General features: G+C 54.6%; 1 long non-coding RNA gene across 1 annotated transcript; it reads right to left on the reverse strand.

Annotated features, from left to right (window-relative positions):
- Positions 1–10,101: 10,101 nt before the first annotated feature.
- Positions 10,102–15,480, reverse strand: LOC112643425 (uncharacterized). The gene is made up of 4 exons (XR_003125795.3): positions 14,598–15,480; positions 14,357–14,479; positions 13,648–13,901; positions 10,102–12,422 (listed from the first exon to the last, which is right to left on the reverse strand). It is a non-coding gene; the product is annotated as an uncharacterized LOC112643425 (long non-coding RNA).
- Between the last annotated feature and the right edge of the window lie 9,461 nt (positions 15,481–24,941).

The following is a 24,941-nucleotide window of genomic DNA, read 5'->3' on the forward strand; positions in this document are numbered from 1 at the left end:
ATATCCTTCATCAGTTGAACCTTTTTCATTGTGTGGAGCCCTCTCTCTGTACCCTGAACAATGCTTATCCTTTAAAATGTTTTTGTCTGAAGTAACATGACTATCATAACTTTCTTTTAATAAATATTTGCCTGGTATATTCTTCATTTTTACTTTTAATGTTTGTGTACCTTACATTTAGATATTTATGCTATAAACAACATGTAGCTAGACTTCTATGGTTTATTCTCACACTATCAGCTGCAAGTCCAAGACGTTCATATTTACCTCATGTTTCTTTTTTTTAAGATTTTATTTATTTATTCATGACAGACACACACAGAGAGAGGCAGAGACATAGGCAGAGGGAGAGGGAGAAGCAGACTCCCCTCAGGGAGTCTCATGTGGGACTGTATCCCTGAACTCCAGGATCACGCCCTGAGCTGAAAGCAGAGCTTAACCGCTGAGCCATCCAAGCGTCCCTTAACCTCATGTTTCTAGGGGTGTATTTTCTCCTTTATTATCTCTTCTCCCCCTTTGGTGATATATTTGATATATTGACATCTGCTTTTCTGTTTATTTTATTTTTTCTTACTCCATTTTTATTCTTTTGCTTATCACCATTGAAATTCCTAACTTAATGTAAAGTTAATATTCCGATTTCTTTGCAAACAATATATAGATCTTAAAGGACTTATACATACCTTGGCACTTCTCTAGACTTACATGCTGAAATTGTCCAGTATTTTGGTTCTGCATTTTTACATCCCCAAATTAGGTACTCTTACTATTTGTTGACAATGTTTGCTTTTATTTGATGTATATTTATCAGTTTATTTGCTCACCATTTTTTCTTATATTTCATGTCTTCCTTTTTTTTAAGTAACAACTAATTTTTAGGAAGAGAAACATTCCAATGAGAAGAAACTTACTGTTGAAATAAGGGCTAGCTATCATATATCTAAAACGTTCGTGTAACATCACTTACTTATGACACGTGGATGTACATGCGCCCCATCAGCAGCCTGCTCATGCATTGGTGCTCACTCTCTTGGAGGTTCCAAGGTTATGGTGGAGGGAAACTGTTTATCTGAGAACGTCTTATTTTGCTCTTGTTGAGGAAGGCTAGCATTGGCCAGCATAGAGCCATCAGGCAGCAGAGATCTGTTTTGTTAGAAGACGTTTCCCGTTGGATTCTGGTTTCCCTGCTTTGTTGAAAGCCTGTCAGTCTGGTCCTTGTGACTTTGTAGGTGACCTGTCTTCTCTTTGTCGTTGATGTTCTCTCATTTCATTGCCATCAGTGTAGGGGTGAGTTTCTTTTCCTTTATTCTGTTTAGGATGTATTTTAGATTCATGACTTTCATTGGTTCTTGAAGTTCTCACGCATTATGTCTTTAAATACTTCTTCCCTTCTAGTTGTATGGAAGTCTGAATGGATCAGTATTTGTTAAGCCTTCTTGTGCTGTAACACCTGTTCAATCTTTGTTACATTTTCCTTCTTCCCATGTCTCTGTTCAGCACTAGGTGCATTTTTTTCTGATGTGCCTCCAGTTTATTAGCCTCCCTTCGTCCGTGTGTAATCTGCTGTCTAACTCATCTTTTGAGGCTTCAAAAATCATAGTCTTCACTAATGAAAGCTGTATTTGGATATTTTTCAAATATGTATGTTCATTTATTGTCTGCTTTTACTTGCTCATTTATTTTGGTAATTCTGTCTTTTTCCCTTAATAGGTTACACCTAATTTTTAAGATTCTGAGTCTGATCCTTTGAACAATTGATATGATTGTGGGTTTGTCTGTTTTGTTTGTTATTCCTACTGACTCAGTTCATATACATGGTTTCCTCTCCTGGTTGGTGCTGTTTGTGAGCTTGTGTTCAGTTGACAGTCATCTGTGGGAACATGGTGATCACTATGGCCAGAGCCAGAGGGCCTGCGGTGGGCACTACCACATCCTTGTGGGCAGGGGTCTGGAGTCACCTGTGCTGCTGACCCTCCCCACCTCCACAACCCCAAGCCATCCTGATTCCGGCAGGTTCCCTGAGGGCACCCCACTCTTTGTATTTTCCCACTCTCCTTCCCTGCCCTGGATCCAGTTCAGGAGGGTCTCCCTGGCTTGGGAATCTTCAGGATGCCCCTGCTACTTTTAAACCCAGTTCTGGCATGAAAATCAAGTCTTAGAATCTAATTGTTTTGTAGTGTGACGGCCCTTCATAGTGTCTCCATGGCCCTCCTGCCTGGAGTAGAAGTCTCCTTTCTGATTTTTCTTTCTTTGTGTTTAACTGGATCAGAGAGACCAACAGGGAACTCCCCCGCCTATTTTTTGGCCTGTTGTGGCCATTTGTGGCCCAGGAGGAGCTGTCAGCTCCCAGTCCCTTCTATTTGAATGAAGGGCTGAGTGAAAGGTGGAGACAGGAATGCGCCCGCGTGGGAAGGAGAGACGCTGTCACAGAAGAGTTTTCAGCCACTTGGAGACTGGGGCTCTGGGAGGTAAGCAGCCTGCAGACAGATGAGGCACCTGGGTATGGGATGATCCTGTGTGATGGGTTAACTTGACGACACTCGCGCTTCACCACATAAGATACAAGTCAGTTAGACATGCCCCTCATCCACTGCGTGGGCCCTGGGACCATCCTGGCCTCCGGCTGCACCCCGACGCTCCCCTGGGCTTGGCTGCCCAGCACTGCCACTAGAATGGCTCTTCCAGAAGAGAGGGACAATGAAAAGAGATGCATTTTGGCTAAAAGGAACATGCTACCTTTATGTTTTGTGTTTTTTTGTTGTTGTTTCTTTTTTAAGGGAACCACTAGTACACACTGTGTGAATTGTGGAAGGGGACAGATAGCCGGGAGATGGGAAATGGCCCTGGTGGCCCCTGGGAGAAGGCAGGTGCTGCTGGTGAAAGCGGCTGGTGTGTGCATGCCAGTCTGGGCAGGGGCTAGCACACCTGCCTTTCGACTGTCAATCATAGCCCCACAAGCTGACGGGAAGGGAGTGTCTGCATCAGGACCCACGCTCGGGGCCTGTGGAAGTCCAGACTGCATCAGGCAGCTCCTTTCTGGGAGCGACCAGGTAACTGCGGCAGCAAATAGGCCCCGACGCTTCCTGCTCTTTGTCCTTGTTGTTCATACTTCCCAGCAGAGGGAGATGCTGTAAAGTCTGGGGTTAGTTCCGCAGGAGCATCTATGGATTATGATCTGGTGACAGCCCAGGGGATGAGAGAGCCTGGTTGGTCTCAGATTCCCCCCAGGTGTGTTCCTCACGGCAGGGAGATGTAGCTCTGGGGGCTTGCACTGCCCCTATGGCTTAGGCTTAACTTTTAAAATTATTATTTCAAGTCAGGTGTGAATAAAACATACTTTAGAATGAATCTGATTCTCCAAGCCCCAAGTTTTCATTTGAAACCCTGCTTTATCAGGTTCAGATCTGGGTAGTAAGCCTTTCTCCTAGGCCAAGAGCCTGCAGGCAGCCTCAGTGTTCCCAGCTCCGCAGTGGTTACCCTAGAGCCCCCGAGTGCCGCATAGGGTGAGCACACCGACAGCCCCAATGTACCCCCTGCAGCCCAGTGGGTTTACTCTGCCCTGGCAATGGCAACAGGTTGGTCACCATCGCATATGGGAAAAGGATATATTTTTGGGAAGATAAGCATAGCACTCATTTGACTTTACATCATGAGATGAGTGTAAAAAAGGCTTTTCAAAAAGAACTCTAGACTTTATAGACAATGTGGATAGTCCATGTGTGGATTTTTTTTCCTGTTTATTAAAATAATTCATTTAAAAAATATTTTATTTATTCATGAGAGACACAGAGAGAGAGGCAGAGATACAGGTAGAGGGAGAAGCAGGCTCCCTGCAGGAGGCCGATGTGGGACTTGATCCCAGGACCCTGGGATCATGCCCCAAGCCAAAGGTGGACGCTCAACCTCTGAGCCACCCAGGTGTCCCTATTAAAATAATTCCTATGGGAGCTTAATGCTGATTTACTTGATGATTTGTTTAAAAAAAAATCCTTATCACTTAGAGACATAGGCTGGCATACCTAGAGATGAAATGATATGGCACCTGGGATTTATTTCTACAGAATCCAGCACAAGGAATGGCAGATGCAGCTGGCGTGAAGAAGGTTCTCTGCTGATACTTAGGGACTAGTAAGAGCAACATCAAGATCTTTGCATATGTTTTGAAAACTTTCATAATAAAAAATGTTAAATGTTGTGTTAGAGGACATAGTCTTCCTGTATAAATTCCACATGTAATTTATGTACAAATTACCTTCTAATTTGCTTCTCCCCTCATGACTACCAAGTTTCCATAACAGCCACAGGAGAGAGTTTATTAAAAAAAAAAAAAAACAAAAAACAGGTCCCAGGATGAGCATCTTAGTGTAATTCGAAACAGAGGATGGGGGGTGGCCGCTGTCCGTTCATGCCCTGCTTCGAATCTAGCACGAGATAGACATGGAAGGTACTATAGGGCTGAGAGGGTCCTTAATAGAAAGAAATCTCTCTCCAGCGGCTCTTTAGAATGTTGTTCTGTGTTACATTTTGCCACGTAGACCATGAATGTCCTGTAATTTCAAGTTCTACGCCACCGATTTTTATGTCTGTCCTTATGCCGACACCAGCTGATCTTGATTGCGGCAGCTGTAGCGTGAGCTTGAAAACCGATGGTGTAAATTCTCTGACTTTGTTCTCTTTCAGAATTGTTTTCACTATTCTGGGTCCTTTTCGTCCATAAAAATAATAGGATTGCTCTGTCAATTTCTGCAAAAACATGCTGGGATTTTGGTAGTGATTGCATGGAGCTGAAAGTTAAACAATACTGACTCTTTCCATCTACGAACATGGAATGTTTCTTATTTAAATCTTCTATAATTCCCCTCAGCGATGTTCTGTAGTTTTACGTGAACAAATCTTGCACTTCTTTTGTTAACATTTAATGTAAGGTATTTTATTTTTTTTGATGCTATGGTAATGGAATTGTTTTCTTAATTTTCAGGTTGTTGATACTATGTGAAAATAGGAATGATTCTTTTGCATGATCATCCTGTAATCCACAATCTTGATGAGATAATCTTGCTTATTAGTTCTGGTAGTTCTTTTTGGTTTGTGTGTTTTGTTCTTTTGTAGAATTCTTAGAATATTCTATAAACATGATCAGGTCATCCATAAATGTTTTATTGTTCTTTTCAGTATTTATGGCTTTCATTTCTTCTCCTTTCTCTCATTCCCCTCTTTTCTTTGAGGGGAGGTAGTCATTGTGCAGACTAGGAGCTCAGTAGAAGTGGTGAGAACAGATGCTCTTTCCTTGTTCACAGTTTAAGGAGGGAAAGAACTCAAGTCTTTCTTCAAAAACTGCTATGATTAGGGGCACCCTGGTGGCTCAGTGGGTGGAGTGTCTGCCTTCAGCCCTGGTCATGATCCTGGGGTCCTGGGATCGAATCCTTGCATTGGGCTCCCTTCTTAGTGGGGAGATTGCCACTCCCCCTGCCTGTGCGTGCTCTTTCTCTCTCCCTCTCCCTCTCTCTGGCAGATAAATAAAATGTCAAAAATTTTTTTTGAGTAGACATTTGATTTTGTCAATAATATTTTCCCACAGCTATTGATGGACCTATTTTCGGATTCAATCTACACTCCTGGGATAAATTCTGATCAGTCATGGTTTATAATCATTTCAAAGATTTTTTAAAAAGATTTATTTCTTTATGTAGAGAGAAAGTGCAGAGTGTCAGGGGGAGAGGGAGAAGCAGACCCCCTCTGAACGGGGAGCCCGATGCAGGGCTCAACCCCACGACCCTGAGATCATGACCAAAGTCAAGAGTTGGATGCCCAACCGATGGAGCCACCAGGCACTCCTTTAATCCTTTAAATGCCTTTAGATACAGTTTGCTGATGTTTTGTTAAGGGTTTTGTGTCCGTGTTCATGAGACACTGGTGTGAAGTTTTCCTGTAATGTTCTGTTTGGCTTTGGCGTCAGGGTGATTCCTGCAGGGTCCTCTGAGGCTCTGGGTTTCCAGGAGGACTGCGAGGCTCCACAGAGACACAGAAGATGTAGATTTTGTTCTGCTCACTTGTCTTTCTGGGGACGTGGGCATTCCATCCTCGTTGGCACAGTGCTGTCCCTAACAGTCCTGTACGGCCCTCAGTGTCCCGCGGCAGGAGAGGCCCCCCCCCCTTCCGTCCCTGGTTTTCCTAGTCCTCCTCTGTTTTGTCCTGGCCGGTCCAGCTCAGGACATCCAGATCCTAGCACTGCCGCTGCCGTTTCGGGCTGCCTGAATGTCTGAGTGGGCCCCGGACAGGCCGAGCTTGGGGTGCTAGCTTCTCCGGCCTCGCCGCCCCATGTGGCCCTGAGGGCCTGTGGCCAGACAGCTGGCCCAGACCTGCTTGGTTTCCTGTGTGCCCCGCTCGGACCTCAGACGTGGAGCTCGGCGGCTTGGGTGGGGAAGCCTGAGGGCCGGCCCGGGGCTGTGGGTGCTGACACTCCTGTCTGCCCCATGAGCGACCTGGCTGTCTGAGGTTTACAGCTGAGGAAGGTGAACTGGGCCTTGAAGACCTGGGCCTTGGTGGCGGAAGGTTCCCTACGGATCTCGGGGCCGTGTTTCTGATGCACGTCCGCAGGAGCAGCACCCCGCTCACAGGACAAAGGGAGACTCTGGTGTGCTCCCCCAGAAGACGTGCCGTGCACACGGCTTTATTTTCCACTTTATCCACACCTGTAGCTGTGGAAGGCTGAGGCTGCATCTCAGCTGGAAAATTAACACTTGAATCCTAAATAATAATAATTACTATTTCTGGTTATTTTGAATCCACTGACAAAGACCTTTACAAAATAATTGCACTGATCAATCCCCTGTGAGTTGCAGGGGAAGGCTGTTGAGTTGGTGTGTGATGAGAACATTAGTGGGAATTCTGTAATGGTGTTCTGTTTAGTAAGTGCAATTGTAAGGAATATGTCATGTTAAAACGCCTGACGTAGTGTCTTGTAATAACACATGGTTTCCATCAGGCAGCAGATGTTTCTTAGCCTCCCCTTAGAATAAAAATCATAATTTAACCACACCCACAGGCTCCACTGTGAGGCCACAGCAAAGGCATAGCTGCACATCTCAGATCTGTGTAATTGCGGCTTGGAAGCACGTTTTAGGGAGAAACAGCCTTAAAAAGAAATGACTTTCTAGCCTGTCAGATAAAAGAATCCTGGGGAAATTTGTTTCATAGGAGCCATAGATGTGGTTTCCAAACACACAAGTAAAAATTCCATTTCTGTTTTGAAGACTGCCGGTGGCTGGGATAGAAAGTAACGTCACCAAGACAAAGCACAGACAGGGACCCTACGGTGGCGCCACAGGTGATTTACTGTCACAGAAGATGGGGCTGGTTCTCCGTGCTGCTGAATCCTCCTGCAAAAGCTCCTCCTATAGAGCTTCTGCGTGTAGTTCACCCCTTTGCGGGGTGCAGCACAGTGGGGTATGGATATTCAGAGTCCAGGAGGGTTCATCCCGAGGAAGGCTCCCCGAGGCCAGCACCGCAGCCACTTCCCAGTGTGATAGGAGGTGGCCACCGTCAGGGGGGACGTTCCTCCCACCCTCCTTACTTAGGACAAGGCTAAGTGAACCAGATGATTAAGTAAATATGACTTTAAATAAATATATTAAGTACCTGATAGCACCAGTGACACAGGGGCATGCCGGCTGCCATGTGGGGGTGCTCAGGCATCTGAGGTTTGGGGACGGTGCTGAAGAAACGATCGTGGGAGGCTTTGGTACAAGCCCCTTCACCACAGTGAGAATGGGAAGCTCCACGTCTCCTCACCTGGTTTGGGGTCCTCCACCTGCTGATCGGCTTCCAAGTCCTTCACTCTTCTCCCCGGCCTCTGAAGCAAGGCCTCTGATTTATATCATGTTGTCGAGTAGCTGTGCCGGGGGAGAAGGCCCTTGGTAATTTGGAAATTCCTCATGCTGTTAATGCAATCAGGAAGCTGGCCCTTTACACAATTAGAGGCCTGGGGTGCGTGCTTGGAGTTACTAGCCTGTCACCCTGCGTGCAATGTGAGGTGGGGAGAGGAATGAGGAGGCTCTGGGGGCAGAGAGTGATTAGTGGAACTTAGCCAACAGTTTGGAAACCTGAAAATCAGATGTTTGGAAATAACCATTAGTCTGTGAGTCCAAGCTCTTTCTGGTCCCGTCCTGTCTTCCCCGTGGCGAGCCCTCACCTCCCACTGCCGGTGCTTCCTGGGCCCTCAGCTCAGTACCTGATTCCACCCTAGAGGCAATCCTGTGAGCTAAGGCATGTTCCTATTCTCATTTTCTGGGTGAGGAGACTGACATTCATTCGGCTGTAGCTACACTGGGTACTGCAGTGGTGGCGTCTGGATTCTGGCCTCTAACTCCAGAACTCTCTTGGTCTGTTATACTTTTGCAGAGTAGTCAGCATCCAGAAGCACAGGGGCTTGCCCGTAGCATACATGCCCTTAACCTGCCAGGATGACTGCTAGCTTTTTCATGGGGAAAACAATTAGAATGAAGAAACCCAAGACATTGTCGATTTCTCCATATCATGAAGTGTTGCAATTTTGGGGAATTCAGATACCAAGTAATTAATTGGCTTTGGGAGGGAGGAAAGATTGTGGTTTTGTAGACTCCTCTTGCATAAAATGGGTCTTATTTCCTACTATGAAGCAACTGCTTAAAATGCTCCAGGGTTATATAAAATGCATTAAGAAATATTTGTGGAGGGGCGCCTCGGTGGCTCTGTGGTTGGGTGCCTGCCTTTTGGCTCAGGTTGTGATCCTAGGATCTGAGATCAAGTCCTGCATCAGGCTCCCCTCGGGGAGCCTGCTTCTCTCTCTGCCTGTGTCTCTGCCTCTCTCTCTCAGTCTGTCTCTCTCGTGAATAAATAAATAAATAAATCTTTTTTAAAAAAGAAATATTTGTTGAGGAAATAAATAAATAGATAAATCAGATAATAAACATAGTATCTGGCCTTACAGAATGAACAAGACAATATGATGAGGCTTCGCACAGAGGCTGGTGTGGCACTGCCGTCGTCCTTGATTATTTGCAATTGCTGCAAGTAGTGTTGAAGACCCTGGGCAAGCAAGTTAGACTCTCCCTGTGGCTTTCTCCGCTTGGCAGTCTTTTCTGTCACCACACGGGGGCACAATTGGACCTTTGAAAATTATGTGTGCAGGATGAAATGTAATTCTTTGTATTTATAGCATCCTCGGAATAAAAATGGCAAAACTCAGTTTACTAATCAGGAAAAGAGAGGGATCAGGCTTGAATGAGAGGTGTGCTGTCACCATGCCAGGGGGGAAGAGGTTTAGGAATGGCCAGATTACACCTGAGAGGTCTAAGGGACCAGAAGCAGCCTGGTTGCCTAGAGCCCGGGTGCAGGGAGGAGGCTGAACACCTGTGAACCCAGGTGCAGGGGAGCAGGAGCCCGGGTGCAGGGGTGCAGCTGGGGCCACCTGCGTGGACCTCGGTGGGCCCACTCCTGCTATTATTGGGCTCCACGCCCACCACCCATGGATTACGACCTGTGTCCCTGGCACCTTGAGATGTCCAATTTAGAGGTGACTCCTGAGCATCCTGGTTTCTCGGGGTGGGCGGGGTGGGGAGGCCTGTGGGTGAGGACCCTGGGGTCTGATTGCAGTCACAGAGACCAGGAGTGACCAAATCACCCAAACCAAAGGGTAGGGGCTGGAGCATGAAGCTGGGGGCACAGGGAGACAAAGGAGCTGCGCCGTGATGGAGGCCCTGTGCCCAGCCCCAAGGAGCCTACCGTGCATCCATCTCCATAGCAGCTGGGGGTTATGAGCACTTATTACTGATGAGATGCCTGGACATCAGAGCCCGGTGGCATCAGAGACACTGGGGAACATGGATGTGGGTCACGGGGAGTGACTCCTGCGGGAAGGGCCCACAGCAGATCGTCTCCCTGGGGACACTGGAACCAGTGGGGGATGGGGGTGGCCAGGCCTTCCAAAGCCTCCCCCTCCCGCCTCCTCATCCCTCCTCAACCTCCTGTTTCCCTCCCCCTCCTCTCTTTCCTCCCCCCCACACAGTTAATATATTTCAATTAATAAATGACTTATATTTTCCAACCTGTATAAAAGTGGCTTACAGAAATACGAAATCATATATTAAAGTACAGTGAAGACTGAGTACATCCCTCAAAGAATTGAAAGCAGAGCCTCAAAAACATACATGTGCCCCACATTCAGAACAGCGGTTTTTGCAAAGGTGCCCGTGGCCCAGGTGGATGGATGGGCATAGAGTAGTCCAAGCACACAGTGGAACATCATTCTGCAGGAAGGGGGAGGGAGACTGTGGCACCTGTGACGACACAGGTGATCCTGGACGACGCTGTGCCGAGCGAGGTGAGCCCGACACGAAAGGGCCAATGTGCTGTGAGTCCACTCATAGGATGTCCCTAGAGCCATTGATCATGGAGACAGAAAGCAGATGGTGGGCGCGGGGGGTGGTGGAGTGGGGGCTCCGTTGCAGGTGAAGCCTATGGGGATGGTGTCAGGGACAGGTATTGGGGACAGGTGGGACGGGTGTGGGGGACGGTGTTGGGTATGGGGGTTGGGCGTTTTGAACGTGGTGAACTGTTTGAATGCCATCGTGACGGTAGCTTATATATGCTACGTGTGTTTTGCTAGTAATCTGACACACGTGGGGAAGCAGCCCGGGAGTGCGGGCACACTTGCCCTGCACAGATGCCTCGCTGGCAGCCCTGGCTGTCTTGCCACCACGGCAGCTTGTGAAGCAAGGGGAGCCAGGGCCCAGGACGCAAGATCGTGTGGGGGCCTCTGGGGCCCCCGTTTCTCCGGAAGGACTGTGATGCTGCACACTCACGACACAACCTGTTTTAAATAGAAAGGAGTGATCCAGAGTCGCAGTGGGGACGGAAGGCGGCTTGTGAGAATCAGCAAGCGGAGCCGGTGCTTGAGGAAGCACGGAGCTGAAGCCCCTGGCGGAGTGGTGCAGGGGGCCCTCCTGGGCGGGGGATGCTGTGGGGTCCCCCGAGTGGCGTCGCGCGTCCTGCACCTGTCCTCAGACGTGCTTCCTGGGGCTGCTTACGCTGCGGTCCCTCCTGTCCTTTATGCCAAGGCAGTGAGGCTGACACATTCCATCCCGTGAAAGGGATTTATGGTGTATTTTGAGTGGATGTCACTCTTCTTTGCAAGTCCAGTAAAACCTGCCCTAATGGTTCAACACACTTTCCGTCCTACCCAGACGCCCAGTGGAAAATCGTCTGGGTGGCCAGGAGCCCCTGCATGGATACCTGTCGTCGGGCTGACCCAGCCTCCTGCCGGCAGACCTCCGAGGCGGTCCAGACAAGACGGCTGCCCCGGGGAGGCGGCGGGGGCGCCCAGACCCTCTCCACCTTGTGGGGCGATCTCTCGTGGCCACATCAGGGGTTCAAGGCTGGGGTGCCTGGGGCAAGTGGCCTGGAGACGCAGAGCAGGGCCAGGGGCCTTGTGTTCAAGTGACACAGATGCTCTTTTCTTGCCCCAAACTTCTCAAGAAATGTGACGGCCCAAGAACTTCCACTGAAGCCTCTAACTTCTGAAAGATCTGAGGTTGGCGCTACATGTTTACAGAGTTCAAACGCTGGCGAAGTTTGCCTTGGCGCAGACTCCCGTCGACAAGAGCACAGCCCGGCTGGACTTACTCGTTCTGAGACAGGCTCACACTTTCAGTAAGTTTGGTGACAACTCTGGTGGAGACACTTCTAGTTGCACCCCTGTAGGCTCACTTGGGATTCTGTCCTGAGAGGAGCAGGGCTGCCAGGCCCCACGGAACCACAGCCCCAGAAACATTGCCAGAAAAGCCTGGAAGCTGCCACATTTCAGAGCCTTGAAAGGCACTGGTGTGTCAGGATGGAGCTGGCGGGGTCTTGCCCCAGACTTTGGACTATGAGGTCCAATGGGGGATGGGAGCTGGGCTCCTCTGCTGCCTTCAGGGCCCCCCGAACAACCTTGCTGGTGTCTGGTGACATCACAGCCACTGGAGCCCACGTTGCTCCTGCCAGGATGAGAGCAGCTCTTGGCCACATGGCCCAGCCCACCCACTGCCGGCCAGGGGCCATTCCCTGGATCCCATGGGCTTGTGAGGACAGAAGGTTCTAGAAGCTGGTGGGCCTGCGTCTGGCCCCTGGCCCAAAACGGAGCTCGTGCTGGTGGCTCCCCCCACCAGGGGGGCTTGAGGAGCCGCCAGGCCCAGCCCCTCCCTTGGCTTTTCCAGACAGTCATTCTTATGGGGGGACACCCCAGGCTCGGGTCCCCTCCTCTGCCCACAGCAAGGCCGACTCTGGGGCTCTTCTGTCCAGGTTCCTAGGGGATTAAGTGCACCGGCACCATTCCACAGAAGGTCAGACCTGCAGCGCTGTCTCCAGTCTGAAGCTGTCCCTTCAGCAGCTCGCCTGGAACCTTCCTGGATGGCAGTCGGAAAGCACCGCCGTGAGGCCGCGGGATGCCAGGTCCCGGCATGACCCTCACTGTGGTGTGACCTCTGCTCTGCTGTGACTCCAGCTCTGCTGTGACCTCCCCCATAGCATGAACCCCCGCTCTGCTGTGATCCCTGCTGTGGTGTGACCCCTGCTCCTATGCAACCTCCACTGTGATGAGACACCCCCCCCCCCACTGTGGCGTGACTGCCCCCGAGCTGCTGTGACCCCTGCCCCACTGTGACCTCAGGCCTGGGTTACAGAGTGGCATCCGCTGGAGCGCCCTGCGCAGGGGGGTACCGTGCGCAGTGCCCCTCCTCCTCTGGGGGAACTCACTGGGGAGGCCGTGTGTCTCTTTGTCAGCAAATTCACACCCGGGCAGAAGCCCTTCCGAGCCGTCAGGGTCTGGGCTCCCATTTGGTTATTGAACACAGGCCTGTTATTGAACAGCATGACAAAGCTGCAATATGGGGAGGTTGCTCTCGGGGTGCTGCGCGCTGGTCTGTCCTGAAAGCAGGCATGGCCCCGCAGCGTGCAGGACACCGTCCCTTCTCTCTGCACCTGCAGGGGAGCAGCGGGATGTGCCCCTGGGGCTGCCGTCCTGGGAACCATGTGCCACGGTCCGTGGGCAGCCTCATGTGCTGGGATCTGCCGGCTGACCCAAGATTTCTGGTGCTTTGGCTGGAGGGCGCCCCCCACCCCCAAAGCTAGTCAGCCCCCTGAGGACCCACAGCCAAGTCACCGTATCCCCACCTCGGTCCTGTTTTCATCCTTTGCTTATGGTCTCGAGTGTTCTCTCCCCACTGTCGCCCCTTCACGGGAGGGGTTTTGAGCTGCATGTGCACATGGAGTGAATATGAGTGTGTGAGATGATCAGGTCCTGATGCGGCTGGGGAGACACTGGGGTCAAGCTGGGGCTGAGATCCAGGCAGGTAGCAGGGCCAAGCTCGAGGGTCTGCTCCCGCTCACCCCACCTGCATCCCCCACATCCCAATGCCGATGGCCAGGATGGGTTAGGGTATGTCTCCCACTTGGAGCAGCAGCTGCCTCACACTGTGCGCCCGGATGACATGGTGGAGGAGGAGCCCTGGTCTCCACGTGACTGCAGGCGCTCCCTGCTCTGTGGCTCCCACCCACCCTCAGTCCTCCTCTAAGACCCCCACCCCAGTCCTCCGCCCCCCTGTCTGCCCCAGGTCCTGCCCGGCCACTCACACCTCTGCCTGATGGTCTGTGCCGTCCTCTCCTGCCACCTCCTCTGACCTCAGGTTCCCAGCTGACTGTCTCTGCAGGCCAAATGCTGCCAAGTTCCAGGCCCTTCTGCTCTGGTGTCCTTGGGAGTGAGCTCGGTGCTGAGCCCTGTCCATCCCTGAACTGTACACAGGTGGGCGGTGGGTGCCCCTTGGTTTTCCTGGAAGCCTGGTGTCTGTGGGCACGCAGCAAACACTGCTCCAGGGACCTGACCCTTCCTAGTGACAGATGGGCAGACACAGTGAAAATCCATCAGCATCTGGGGTGACATTGTTTTGCATTTCATAGACACTGAAATGGAGCACCTGCATCTCTGTCCCTCGTGGTGGAGTTTTGTGCAGGAAGGCCAGGCCTTGTGCCCTCGGAGGATTGTTTGGTGTTTTCAAACAATCCACGTCCCGGTATCTGCTGCCCTTGGAGGCCCCGGCAGAATGTGCCCAAACCCTTGGCAAACACTCTGCATTCACCTCTGTCCCACTTCTGCATCTTATTTAGATTGTGCCATCTTTTTAGTGGCAGAAATCTCATGTATTTCTCTTGAACTTATGCCTTTTTGTTTCAGATATTGTTTGATGTTTCCTAGAAGTTTATAACAACTATTTTGATGTCATGCTGGTTTTAAGAAAAATTTGAAAATACAAGTGTAATTTACCCGACATTGAATGCAACTTACCTTCAACGCAGACTACTGCTGTCACAGTTGGCCACCCCGCTGCAGGGCGACTCGTACTTTAGACGGAGGAAAGTCCACTGTGATTCTGGGAGTGATGCGCACAGCACAGACAGCTCTGGGAACCTGGCGGACACAAGAGAGGAGTATCCACAGACTGGCCGGCCACTCGCACCCAGGGCCTGGGGTGCAGGAGATGCTTGCCCACCCACCTGCCCACCTGCCTCATGCAGGCCTCCCCCACCTGCTGGCCATGGCGGCAAGTTCCAGAAGGCGAGGCCTGGCTCTGGGAGGACCTGCCAGGGTTGGGGGCTGGCTGTCACATGCACTGTTTGTTTTGTTTTCAAGGTTCATGGCTCACCGGCACCGAACAGGGTGAAAGCGAACAACACCAAGATGCACGTGGAGAAGGACAGATCAGGTTAGAATGAACTTACACAAGAACAGAAGTTGGTGGGAGGCCTTAGCGTGGCGCTCCTAGCCCCAACAGGAAGGAGGACTTGACCATGTGCCCCTGAGCTTGAGGAGGAGGCACCTCCTGTCTGTGTTTTGAGAGGATTTACCTTGGGGGCCCAACGATACAGCGGATCCTGATGGAAGGTGTTACCAAGCCATCTCCACCACCAGTATCCTTTCATCCTCTTTTTGTCCCCAGCTCCCAGCCCTGACCACCGTCCATCTGCATCTGGCTTGGAGGTGCCGCGCCCTGTGCTTTGTGGGGCCTGGGTACATGGGGTGTGCAACTGTATCGAAGGACATGGGAGGAGCTGTGTTTGCGGCATGTCTGAGGGCCCGAGAGGTTGCAGGGTAGGGCAGGTGTTCACGTGGACACAGGGATGAGCACGACAGCAAGGCACCATCCAGCAGAGCGCAGCGTGCTTTCTCCATCGAGAACACAGACACCCAGGGGCGGCCCCAGGCCCTATAGTGGCCCCGGTTCGAGGGGCAGATGCTTTGGGTGTCTGTCCCTTCCTGAGTCCTGGAACTTTGGCCTACGGTGCATGTTTGTCCAGGAGTCCTGTGGCCTGCCCGGGCCCTTTCAGGGGAGCATCAGCATGCAGCCTGGGGGACCCACGGGGGGCTGCTTGTTACTGCAACAGTGATGCCCCCACCCAGTGACGTGTGCCATCCCCCGTGGGCCCCTCCACCATGCCCCATGGGTTATGACCCTGAATGCGCTTGTGTGCTGTCATAAATCCTGCTGCTGGGACTTGTCCTGGGAGGTGAGGGGAGGCTCACAGGGCAGAAACATGCAGCGTCCTCTGCAGTTTGAGTCACACGGCATTAACCTCCCCCAGCGGAGTCATGCAGCCACCCAAATCCATGCTCACAAGGAGAGTAGGTGCCATGGAGGCCACGACACAGCCATGAAGGTGAGGGCATGCGTGTGTGGGGGTGTGTGCAGGGCCTGCACACGCTCTCACGGCGGGGGCCAGTGCTTACTAAGTGCCTGCTATGTGCAGCGCACTGCTATGTGCATCCACTGGGTGCTGCCCTGGCTATTGGGCGACCCTGTGGAGTGACATCCCTGCCACCCCTCCACACACACAGGTCTGGGTGCCCAGGTGTGTCTCCCTACCCGGCCCAACCATGCACAGGATAACAGCCCACAAGCCCCATGACATCCGTGTCACCCACGTGCTGGGCCTGGGCTCCATCCGGCCATGGGGGTCAGTGTTGTGTGTTTGTGGGTCACCGTGCGTTGACATGGACACACACACATGCCCCGCACACTCCCCCCCACACGTGTGTGTATGCACGCACAGCAGCTCTACGTGACCGACCGTCCTTATTCTCAGTGATTTTAATGGATACAAATCTCCCTGAAAATAATCACAAACAAAAATTCAGACACAGCATGCAGCAGGCTGAAAGGCCCAGGCTGCCTGGATGGGGGGTGACTCACCACAGCTCTGTAAGCCATGTGCCTCAGTTGGGGGTCAGCCTCACTGCGAGCTGGGGTGACAGACACTTCCTCCTGTTCCTGTGACACATTTTACCTTCTGTCAGCTTGCACATCTGCCCTCATGTGTAAGAGGGAAACTGAGTCATAGGGTCAGGGGCATCCTGCGACCCCCCATGTGCAGTGCCCCCGGTCTGGGTGGCCCTTGGACCCTAAGCAGGTCGCTCAGCATCCCTGGATGTCCCTGCACAGCCCGACTGTCACAGGCCCCTGAAGTGCTGGGGAACCACGCACGGCCTCTGAGCAGGGCCTCCAGGGCCCACGAGGCCCTTCCACATCGGTGTTGTGTCGTTGGGGGACCATGAGAGGATAGGTGATTGGTTACTGACGTGCTCGCCGCATTGTAGCAGCGCTGCTAAGGGTGGCTGCTGTCCCCCCTGTGCGGCCGGTGGCCAGTGCCCGAGATGCACCCAGGACCCATCCACCGTTGTCTGCTGACAGCCCAGGGCAACTGTTCCTGGGGCGTGTTTCCTTGGCATCTGTCCCACCCTGTGCTTTCCTGGGGCCTGGTGGCCCTTCCGGAGCACACTCGTGTCCCCACTGCCGCACTTGCCGCTTCTGCATGTGCTAGGTGTGGGCATCACACACTGCCGACTACTGGGGGTGGGGACAGGGCTTGCCCATCCGCCCTGCCTGCGTCCAGGGGCCTGCTGTGGTGGTGACCGCGGGCCTGGCACCGCCCTCCATCTTCCCCGGACTTGCCATCCCTGCACCGGGGTCACCAGACGAAGTGCTGGCCCATGGCATGACCGGGTGGCTGCAGCTGTGCCTGGGCCCTGGAGCCTGTCACTGCCCTGTGGGGACCCTCCTGCGGCCCGTGCTGAGAGCTGCTGGAAATCGCAGTGGGAGGCCCTTCCGCCTGGAACTCCTGCCTCCGGTTCTGGGGACTCCCTTCTGGGGTCACAGCGGAGCCCCCATCCCCCTTCCTCACCTCTCGCCCCGGGGCTCCCGTTGGCCCACCCTGTCCCCAGCTTCCTTTCTGTGTCGGATCTGCGTGCAGATGAGCTGAAGCTTCAGGCACTTTCCCCAAGCCTCCCACCCTGGCCCTTCCAGGTCCAGGACTCCTTATGAGGGTTCGAGGCCCCTGTCGGTAGTTGGTGTGTGTGTCATGGCCACAGTGGGAATGGGGTCTCCTGTCCAGGACGTGCAGACGCTGGACCCCTCGACCCTGGGTTTTAGCATCTTCAGGAAAGCACCCCGGGTCTTTACCTGGGAGGGAGGGGGTGGTCCTGCTGTGGAGATGGGGAGAAGGTTCTAGAACTAGGCTGGCACCTGTGGGGACAGAGTTCTGGGCCAGGTCTGCTCTCTGCCTTCCTTTCTGCCACCTCAAGCCATTGGCACCCAATCTCCCAGCTTCAGGTCCATCTCCTGTTCACTCTGCCGTCCGTGCTGGTTTGGTTCACAGAATGTTTGCAGCACATTCTGGCAGAAACAAGAGCAAGTGTTTTCACATCACCTCCTGGCTGCTCAGCTCTAGCGGCATTGCCCTAAATCTTCTACTACACCCTGGACCCGGCACTTGATGGGAGCAGAAGGCAGCACCATAGCTAGGACAGCTTTGGGAAAGTTGCCTGTGCCCCAAATGCCCCCAGTCAGTGTCCACCTTTCAGGTGGCGATCTTCTCTGGGCCTGGGGTCTAGCGCGTGGTGCCTGGAGTGCGTCTGCGGCCAGGACAGGCTCCCCTTCTTGGCTGCCCATGGTCGAAGGGCCAGGAAACCAGCCTCCTCTACGGGGTCAGGAGAAAGGACAGTGAGCACGCGCACCCAGGGTCCACTACGGAGAGCGCGGCACAGGCTTCCAGGTTACCTCCCCATGACCTTGCTGTAACCTCCCTGTAACCTTGCTGTCACCTCCCCAGGACCTCACCATCACCTCACCGTCACCTCACCATCACCTCCCCATCAGCTCCCACAAATGACAAGCCTCGGGCCGTGAGCACCTGTTCTTTACTTTAGTGACTGTGCTGGGAAGCTTCTGGCAGAGACCACGCAGTGTGGTGGGAAGCAGCGGCGCTCTCAGACATAGGCAGCCAGTCTGCATGGACCTTGCGGTCCCATGAGTGGGAGGCGGGGTCCAGGCGGGTATCATTCTGACCAGGTGGCCTCCCTGCGGCCAAACAGGGGTGGGAGCGGCAGCAGCCTCGCGGCCTGGCTCGGGTGGTCTTCCCTGGGTGTCAGGGCTCCCGGTCCCCAAGATGCCATGGCCCAGGCACGCCTGAGGGCTTCCTGCCAGGAGCGCCCAAGTCCCACTGCCTTTGCTGAATAGGAGGCCTGTAGCCATGCTTGTCCCCCCAGTTCTGAGGGTCCCTCTGGCTCTACGGGGTCCCCTGTCCAGCTCTGAGGGGTCCCTCCAGGTCTGTGGGGTCCCCCATCCAGCTCTGCAGGGTACCCCAGGTCCACAGGGTCCCCTGTCCAGCTCCGCAGGGCCCCCCAGGTCTGCGGGGTCCTTCCTGGACGGTCTCCTGGCAGCCCTTCTGCACTGCTCTCATCAGTGGGGCTTTCGTTCCTCCAGGGTCGTAGGCAGCACGGCCTCACCTAAACCCAGCACAGCCGCTGCCCTGACTGAGCACTTCAAGCTGAAGACGGAGGGTGACGTTCGTTTAGAAGTCTGTGGCAAGGCTGACACCCGGTTATTTGGGCGTGAGAGACAAGTGTCTCCACTGGACGGTCACTGCACTTGTTCCTTGGAAACCGACCGTCCCTGTTCCTGGAGTCGTCCCTGCTCGTCCAGATGGCCGTGCTGGACCCGCCAAGCCCATCAGGCCGGCTTCACGTCAAGCAGGCTGCGGCCCGAGTGGACACGCAGCTGCCATCTGCCTCTTAGGAGCCTCTAACCACAGGCTTCTCCCAAATGCAGATTCCAAAAGTGGGTGGAAAGCTCCAGTGACTTCCTGATGGCGGTGGCCACGAACGTGACGTGGATATACTTAGCACACGGTGACAGCTCCCTCCCCGGGAAGGCAGCCGTGGGCGCTAATAGGTGCCAGCTGTTGCTCGGAGCCCCTGCTCTGCTGATCGGTTCAGAGCCCGCGCTCGCATCCCGTGAGTAACTGTGAACACACCCATCGCTTCTAAGGAGACAGACTCCTCGCCAGGTCTCCATGCAAGAGACTGGGTCCATCTGAGCACTTCAGGGGCCGAGCACTGGGCTTCACGGAGGCAAGTTTGTTCATCAGCAGAAATGGGCCCAATTCCAGAAAGGATCAGAGGCAGCACGTAGGAAGTGAATACGCACAGTGAAGGGAAATGGGGTGAGGGGGTCGGGGGATGTGGGACACGGATTCATGGTCCCCGGGCCCGTGTGCTGGAAGCTTCAGTCCAAAGAGCTGGATGGGGCTGGCAGCCCCCAACTGCGCCCAAGGGGGAGCCCGAGGCAGGGCCGGCAGGGAGGCCACGCAGCAGGAAGGAGCGGCCTGCACGTCTGCCCCGCGGGGGCACAGAGCGGGGGGGGGGGGGGGGGGCGTGGATGGGGCCTGGGCTCTTTCCCCCTCTGTGTAACTGTTGGTGCCCACTTGCTCTGTGTCCCGACAGCGCCCTGGGAAAGCACCCTGACCGGAGCCGGGCTCCATCAGGGGAGCCTGGGCCCAAGCCGGAGCCTGCTTGGGGTGGATCCCAACATGGCTGCGCCCCCGCCCCCGCCGGCCCGCCGCTGGCCTGTCCTGACAACTGCTCCCGCCTGCGAGGGGCCACAGCTCTGTGGAGCATCTGCAGGCAGCCGGGGTGGGCGCATGTCCCTAGACCCTGGGGCTGCCCTGGGCCCCCCGCCTGGCCCCAGCCCTCATGGTTCCACGGGATAGACTCCACCCATCTGCACCAACCCTGATCACGACCAGAAGGTTCTTGCTTGGCTTTGTTTTGCTTTCCTGTACTTTTCCAAGAAGAGAAGTTCCGACACGGACCACCCCGGGCCTGAGCTAGCGGCACCTGTGCTGGTGGGGATGGGGCGGGACGGGACAGGACATGACTGGAAAGTGCTGGTCAGCAGGCGGCCCGTCAGCCGCAGGAGGGCCCCACCGCCCAGACGCCGCGTGGCCCTGCACCTGTGAGGGTTTCCACAAGAACAGGGAAGGGCAGCTTCCGGTTTTTCTCTGAAAGGGGAAGCGCGGATCAATCATGAGTGCCTCAGTCAGTGTGTTGTTCCTGCTTTGTTCAGAAACAATTCCCTGCTGCTGAGACACGTTGATGCGCAGATGGACACTCACCAGGGACACCCCTCGCTGATGGGCCTCCGCCAGAGGCTCCTGCGCAGGGAGACGCATCCCTCACTCACAAAGCTGGCTGCCCTCGCTGGAGGCAGAGCTAGGGTGTGATGTTGCCGCCATCTTATATATTCTGTTCATTACAGAAGGCAGATGTCCCCTGGTTGGGGACACCGTCCCGTGAAAGCAGCAAGCAGTGGCCCCCATTACAAGCCATCCCTTGAGACTGTGGACCCGCAAATCTTTACCAGACATCCTGGAGGAAACCCCCTCACGCACTGTCCTGTGCCCCACTTGGCCTATGCAGGCTTCTCAAGGCCACATGAAACCAGTGCTGATGTTCGGCTCACCCCCGCATGCATCACGGGGCTGCTTATACAATGATCTAATCAGGAGATCCGTTGGCCCCTATGGCAGACAGGTCCAGAGGATCAGTCTTCAGGGATGGTTTTATCCAGCAGCTTGGTGAGGACATCGCATCGGTTCTAAGTCTTTCTATTCTGCCTCATGCGGAGACTGGTTCCAGTTGCTGCCACAGGGGGGTTTCCAACGGCAGCTGGTCCACGAGGGTGGGGATCTCCCCATCCCCGAATCGGACAGAGGCCAGATCTGGAGGATGTGCCAGTAGGCTAACTTCAGGCCACATCCCCAGCTGTGAATACCCCTGATGCAGGGGACAGTTCTGTGCCGGATGGCTGCCCACAGGCTGGGTGGTTTGGTTCACCAAACACCATGTATCACAGGTGGTCAGCTCCCCCGCGACATAGGATCTGGCCAGAGTCCCAGGCTTTTTGGTGTAGGACATGCCGCCACTTCCTTCACACGTGATTCTGCTGCTTTTGGCCTCGGGCAGGGGGCTTGCCCTCAGAGCCAATGAAACCTGGCCGAGACACAGGGCAGGGGCAGAGGAGACCCTTTCTCTTCTGTGTGTAGGTGATCATAGAAAATTCTAGAGAATTTCAGAAACCAGGGCCTGCCCATCCCCAGGATAGGTTTATTAGCACTCAGATTTAGGAGCTGGACTCTGGCTCCAGCTCTGGCAGGGGGTCCTTCCCCATAGCCCCATAGGGAGGGCATCACTGAGCGGCCCCCAGGGGTCACGACCCTGTGCACCTGTGATAACAGTGGGTTGCATGTGGACTTTTCACAAGATGAAGGTTTCCTATGATTGAAAAAGGGTTTGTCAGGATGGCAGCACCGTCCTCCACCGGACCTTCGCCTCCCCCTTTCCCTGACTGTCCTGTGCCTGGGACAGGGGTGGGGTCGGGAGCACGACCTCCTGCATGAGTCACCAGGTGGCGATGACCTGGGAGACCTGTGGGTGGCACGGGGGCACCAAGCAGAGCAGGGTCAGAGCGACAGGAGGGGAGGGGGGCGTGGGAACCAGCATCAGCCCACTGCAGGGCACAGGGCAGGGGCAGGGGTGCGGCTGCAAGCTGGGATTCCTGCAGCCCTGATGTCTCTGCAGGCGGGGGAGGCGCCCTGGCCCCAATGTGGCCCCAGCTCAGTACTCCCCACCCCTGCAGGCTCCGAGCCCCTCAACCTTGGCAGGAGCAAGCAGCCGCCTGTCCCCTCCGCGTGGTCCCGGGGCCCCAACCCTGCATGCCCCAGCCCAATGACACCTCCCGGCTGACCCCCTTGGCACCGGGTTGGAGGCACCATGATTCGGAGGCACATGTTTGCTGGGACACGTCCCCTCTGTGGTTCCCGGTTCTTCAGGGAGCGCGTGACAATGACTGCGCCCGAGGGCTTCGGGAGGGAGGCCTGCCTGGTCCGCCGCCGCCCCCCCCCCGCCCCCCGCCGCCCCGCACAGCTACCACCTCCAGCCTTTACCTCCGTGGTTGGGAAATCCTGTTTTCTTTGCTTCACTCGAGACTTTGAGGATCCTGGTTTTCCAGAGTCTCCCTGCTCCTCAGCGCCAGAGGCCCCAACTCAGGCACCCTGTCCCTTCCCATGCCCCTCACTCTGTGGGGTGGGCGCCCATTAGCTCTGCTCTGCATTCGTGTGCAAGCCCATCTCACTCCGCAGAGCACACTGGGTGGAAGAATGAGGGTCCGTTGTTCACCAACGTGTTGAGCAACCTCAGACTATGTTTACTTCACATTTCTACAAGGGTCATAATTTCACTTAGAAACAAAATCTCCTATAAAAACACTTAGAACATTTTAGGCATCAAGGCAAGAGCATTTGCAGGGTCACCGTGAGGCGCCATCAGGCTGTGTACTCAGCACGTGTTCGCACACACTCACGGGCATCCTTCTGCATGCACAATTTTAAATGCACTGCAGGGAGCACCCCCACTTTGGCATCAGTGTTGAGCTGCCACGAGGGGCCTGTAACACGCTGGTTCGTCCAGCCGTCCCTGACCCCTGGGTCACCTCCTCCATGTTCACATGCACATGCACGCCCCACTCAGGGGATGGGCCTGGTGGAGCATGCGAGGGGCTGGCAAGCCTGGGGCTGGGTGGCCCCCTCCCCAGGGTGGGGACCAGAGGCTGGCCAGGTAGGGGCCCAGCTGCTTCAACAGGAGGAGGGCCTAGCCAGAGCCCCAGGGACAGTCCCTATGGTGGACCAGGGGTCACTCCCGCCCTGGGGCTGCAAGGTGCAGCCTCCTTGGCTGTGGGACCATTTGCGGCATGTTTCTGGGGCCCCATGGCTAACACCCCACAGCGGCAGCTCCAACACACTCTGTGGTAATGCAGCAGGCAGAGGGCGGGTTCCTGATCCCATTGGGCCCCAGTTGCACCAACCCTCCACGCATGGCCTGCACAGGATGCAGAACCGGTGGTCCTTGGAGTGCTCCTGGGAGCACAGAGACACTGCGCCAGCCCGGCCCAAGGGGTCATCTTCCCAGACCCTTCCTGCCTCCCACGATGACCGCTTCCAGATGCTGCAGCTGCAGGGCGTGCTCCTGTGGGCGGGGCCTTTCTGACCCCAGCTTCCAGGTGGCCCAGGGTGGAAGGCCAAGGGGGAGCGTCTGTGTTGTTTCCTTCAGTCTGTGTGGACAGAGCCAGTTCACCCAGGGAAGTGCGGCGTCTCTGCAGGTGAGCTGAGTGATGAGCTGTGGCCATGGACCAGGACTTGGAGACGAGGCGTGTGACCCACCAGGGCCATGGGCGAGCCTGGCACCCTCTCCATACCCCAGCTTCCTCGTTTGCAGATTCAAGGGTTAGGGCACCCATTTCTGGCATCCGATGCTGTTTCCATACTTTTCACAAAAGCTGCTTTTTATTCATTTGTTGTTTGTTTTGCAATGACTTTAAAAACATCAGTGGTTTTTGTACTTTCACAGGCTCGTGCAACCAACGCCATGGTGGATTTAGGGCGTGTTTACCACCTGTCCCGCTCCTTAGCTGCTGCCCCTTGCCCATCGCCTGCCACACCCCGCAAGCATTGAATTCCTGTCTGTTCTGGTTTCTTTTTGCCCGTTCTGGTTTCTTCTGTGAATGAGATCGATGGCACCTGGTCCCTGGCGACTGGCTTTTCTCACTTGGCCTCATGGCCAGTTGGCACTGATGACGTCTTTTGTTATTTCTCAGACGGTATTTTAAAAGTCTTCCTTCCCAGGACCCCAGGAGCACGCGTGGCTCCTGTGTGTGGGCGGATGGAGGGCAGGACCTGGGTGCTGAATTACACACTGCAGGCTCTGGGGGTCAGCCGGTGCCTTTCTTTCTGGACGGGGTCTTCATCTGCAGTGCCAACGCCTCACTTTCCCTACCTTTGGTCCCTGAGGTCCCCTCCTAATGTCCCCACTGAGACTTTGGCCCAAAGGAGGGCGATGAGCATGGCAAACAAGACCTGCCTTTTTTGGCAAAAGGATTCAACAGTAAATTATTTATTTTGATCCATTTGGGAAATTATTCCTCTCTCACTAAGACCTATTAGACTTCCATGGCTGCTAACCTGCTATCAAAATTTAATGCAAGGGATGCCTGGGTGGCTCAGTGGTTGAGTGTCTGCCTTCAGCTCAGGTCATGATCCTGGGGTCACAGCCCTCAGGGAGCCACTTTGTAGGCAGCCGGTGCCCCCCCCCACACCCCGCTCCAGTGCCATTGACCCTTCTCACCAAAGGGTTTTAGGGTCTTTGTATCCCCTGTATCCCCAGTGACCTAACACTTCACAGTGACATGCTTCTGACTGTGGAGGCCAACTCTGCCTCATCCCGCAAGAGGGGGCCAGGGAAGGTGATGTCATCCTGCCTCGGGGCAGCCTGCCCAGTGGTCTGGTGCCGCCCCAGGGCTATGCAGGGGGCAGGGCCACTGGTTGAAGAGGGAGCATGCAGAGGAGTAAGGAAGACCCCATCTTGGGGAAACCAAACCCGTTCTGGGGACCCCAACTTGGAGATCGCTGTTGCTCTGCAGATCTGTCTTGAGGCATTTCTGCTGCTGAGGCTGCAGGGGATGCTGGGGACCAGGGGCTGTGCTTAC

This window comes from Canis lupus, chromosome 1 (genome assembly GCF_003254725.2).
Source record: "Canis lupus dingo isolate Sandy chromosome 1, ASM325472v2, whole genome shotgun sequence".
Taxonomy (NCBI): Eukaryota; Metazoa; Chordata; class Mammalia; order Carnivora; family Canidae; genus Canis; species Canis lupus.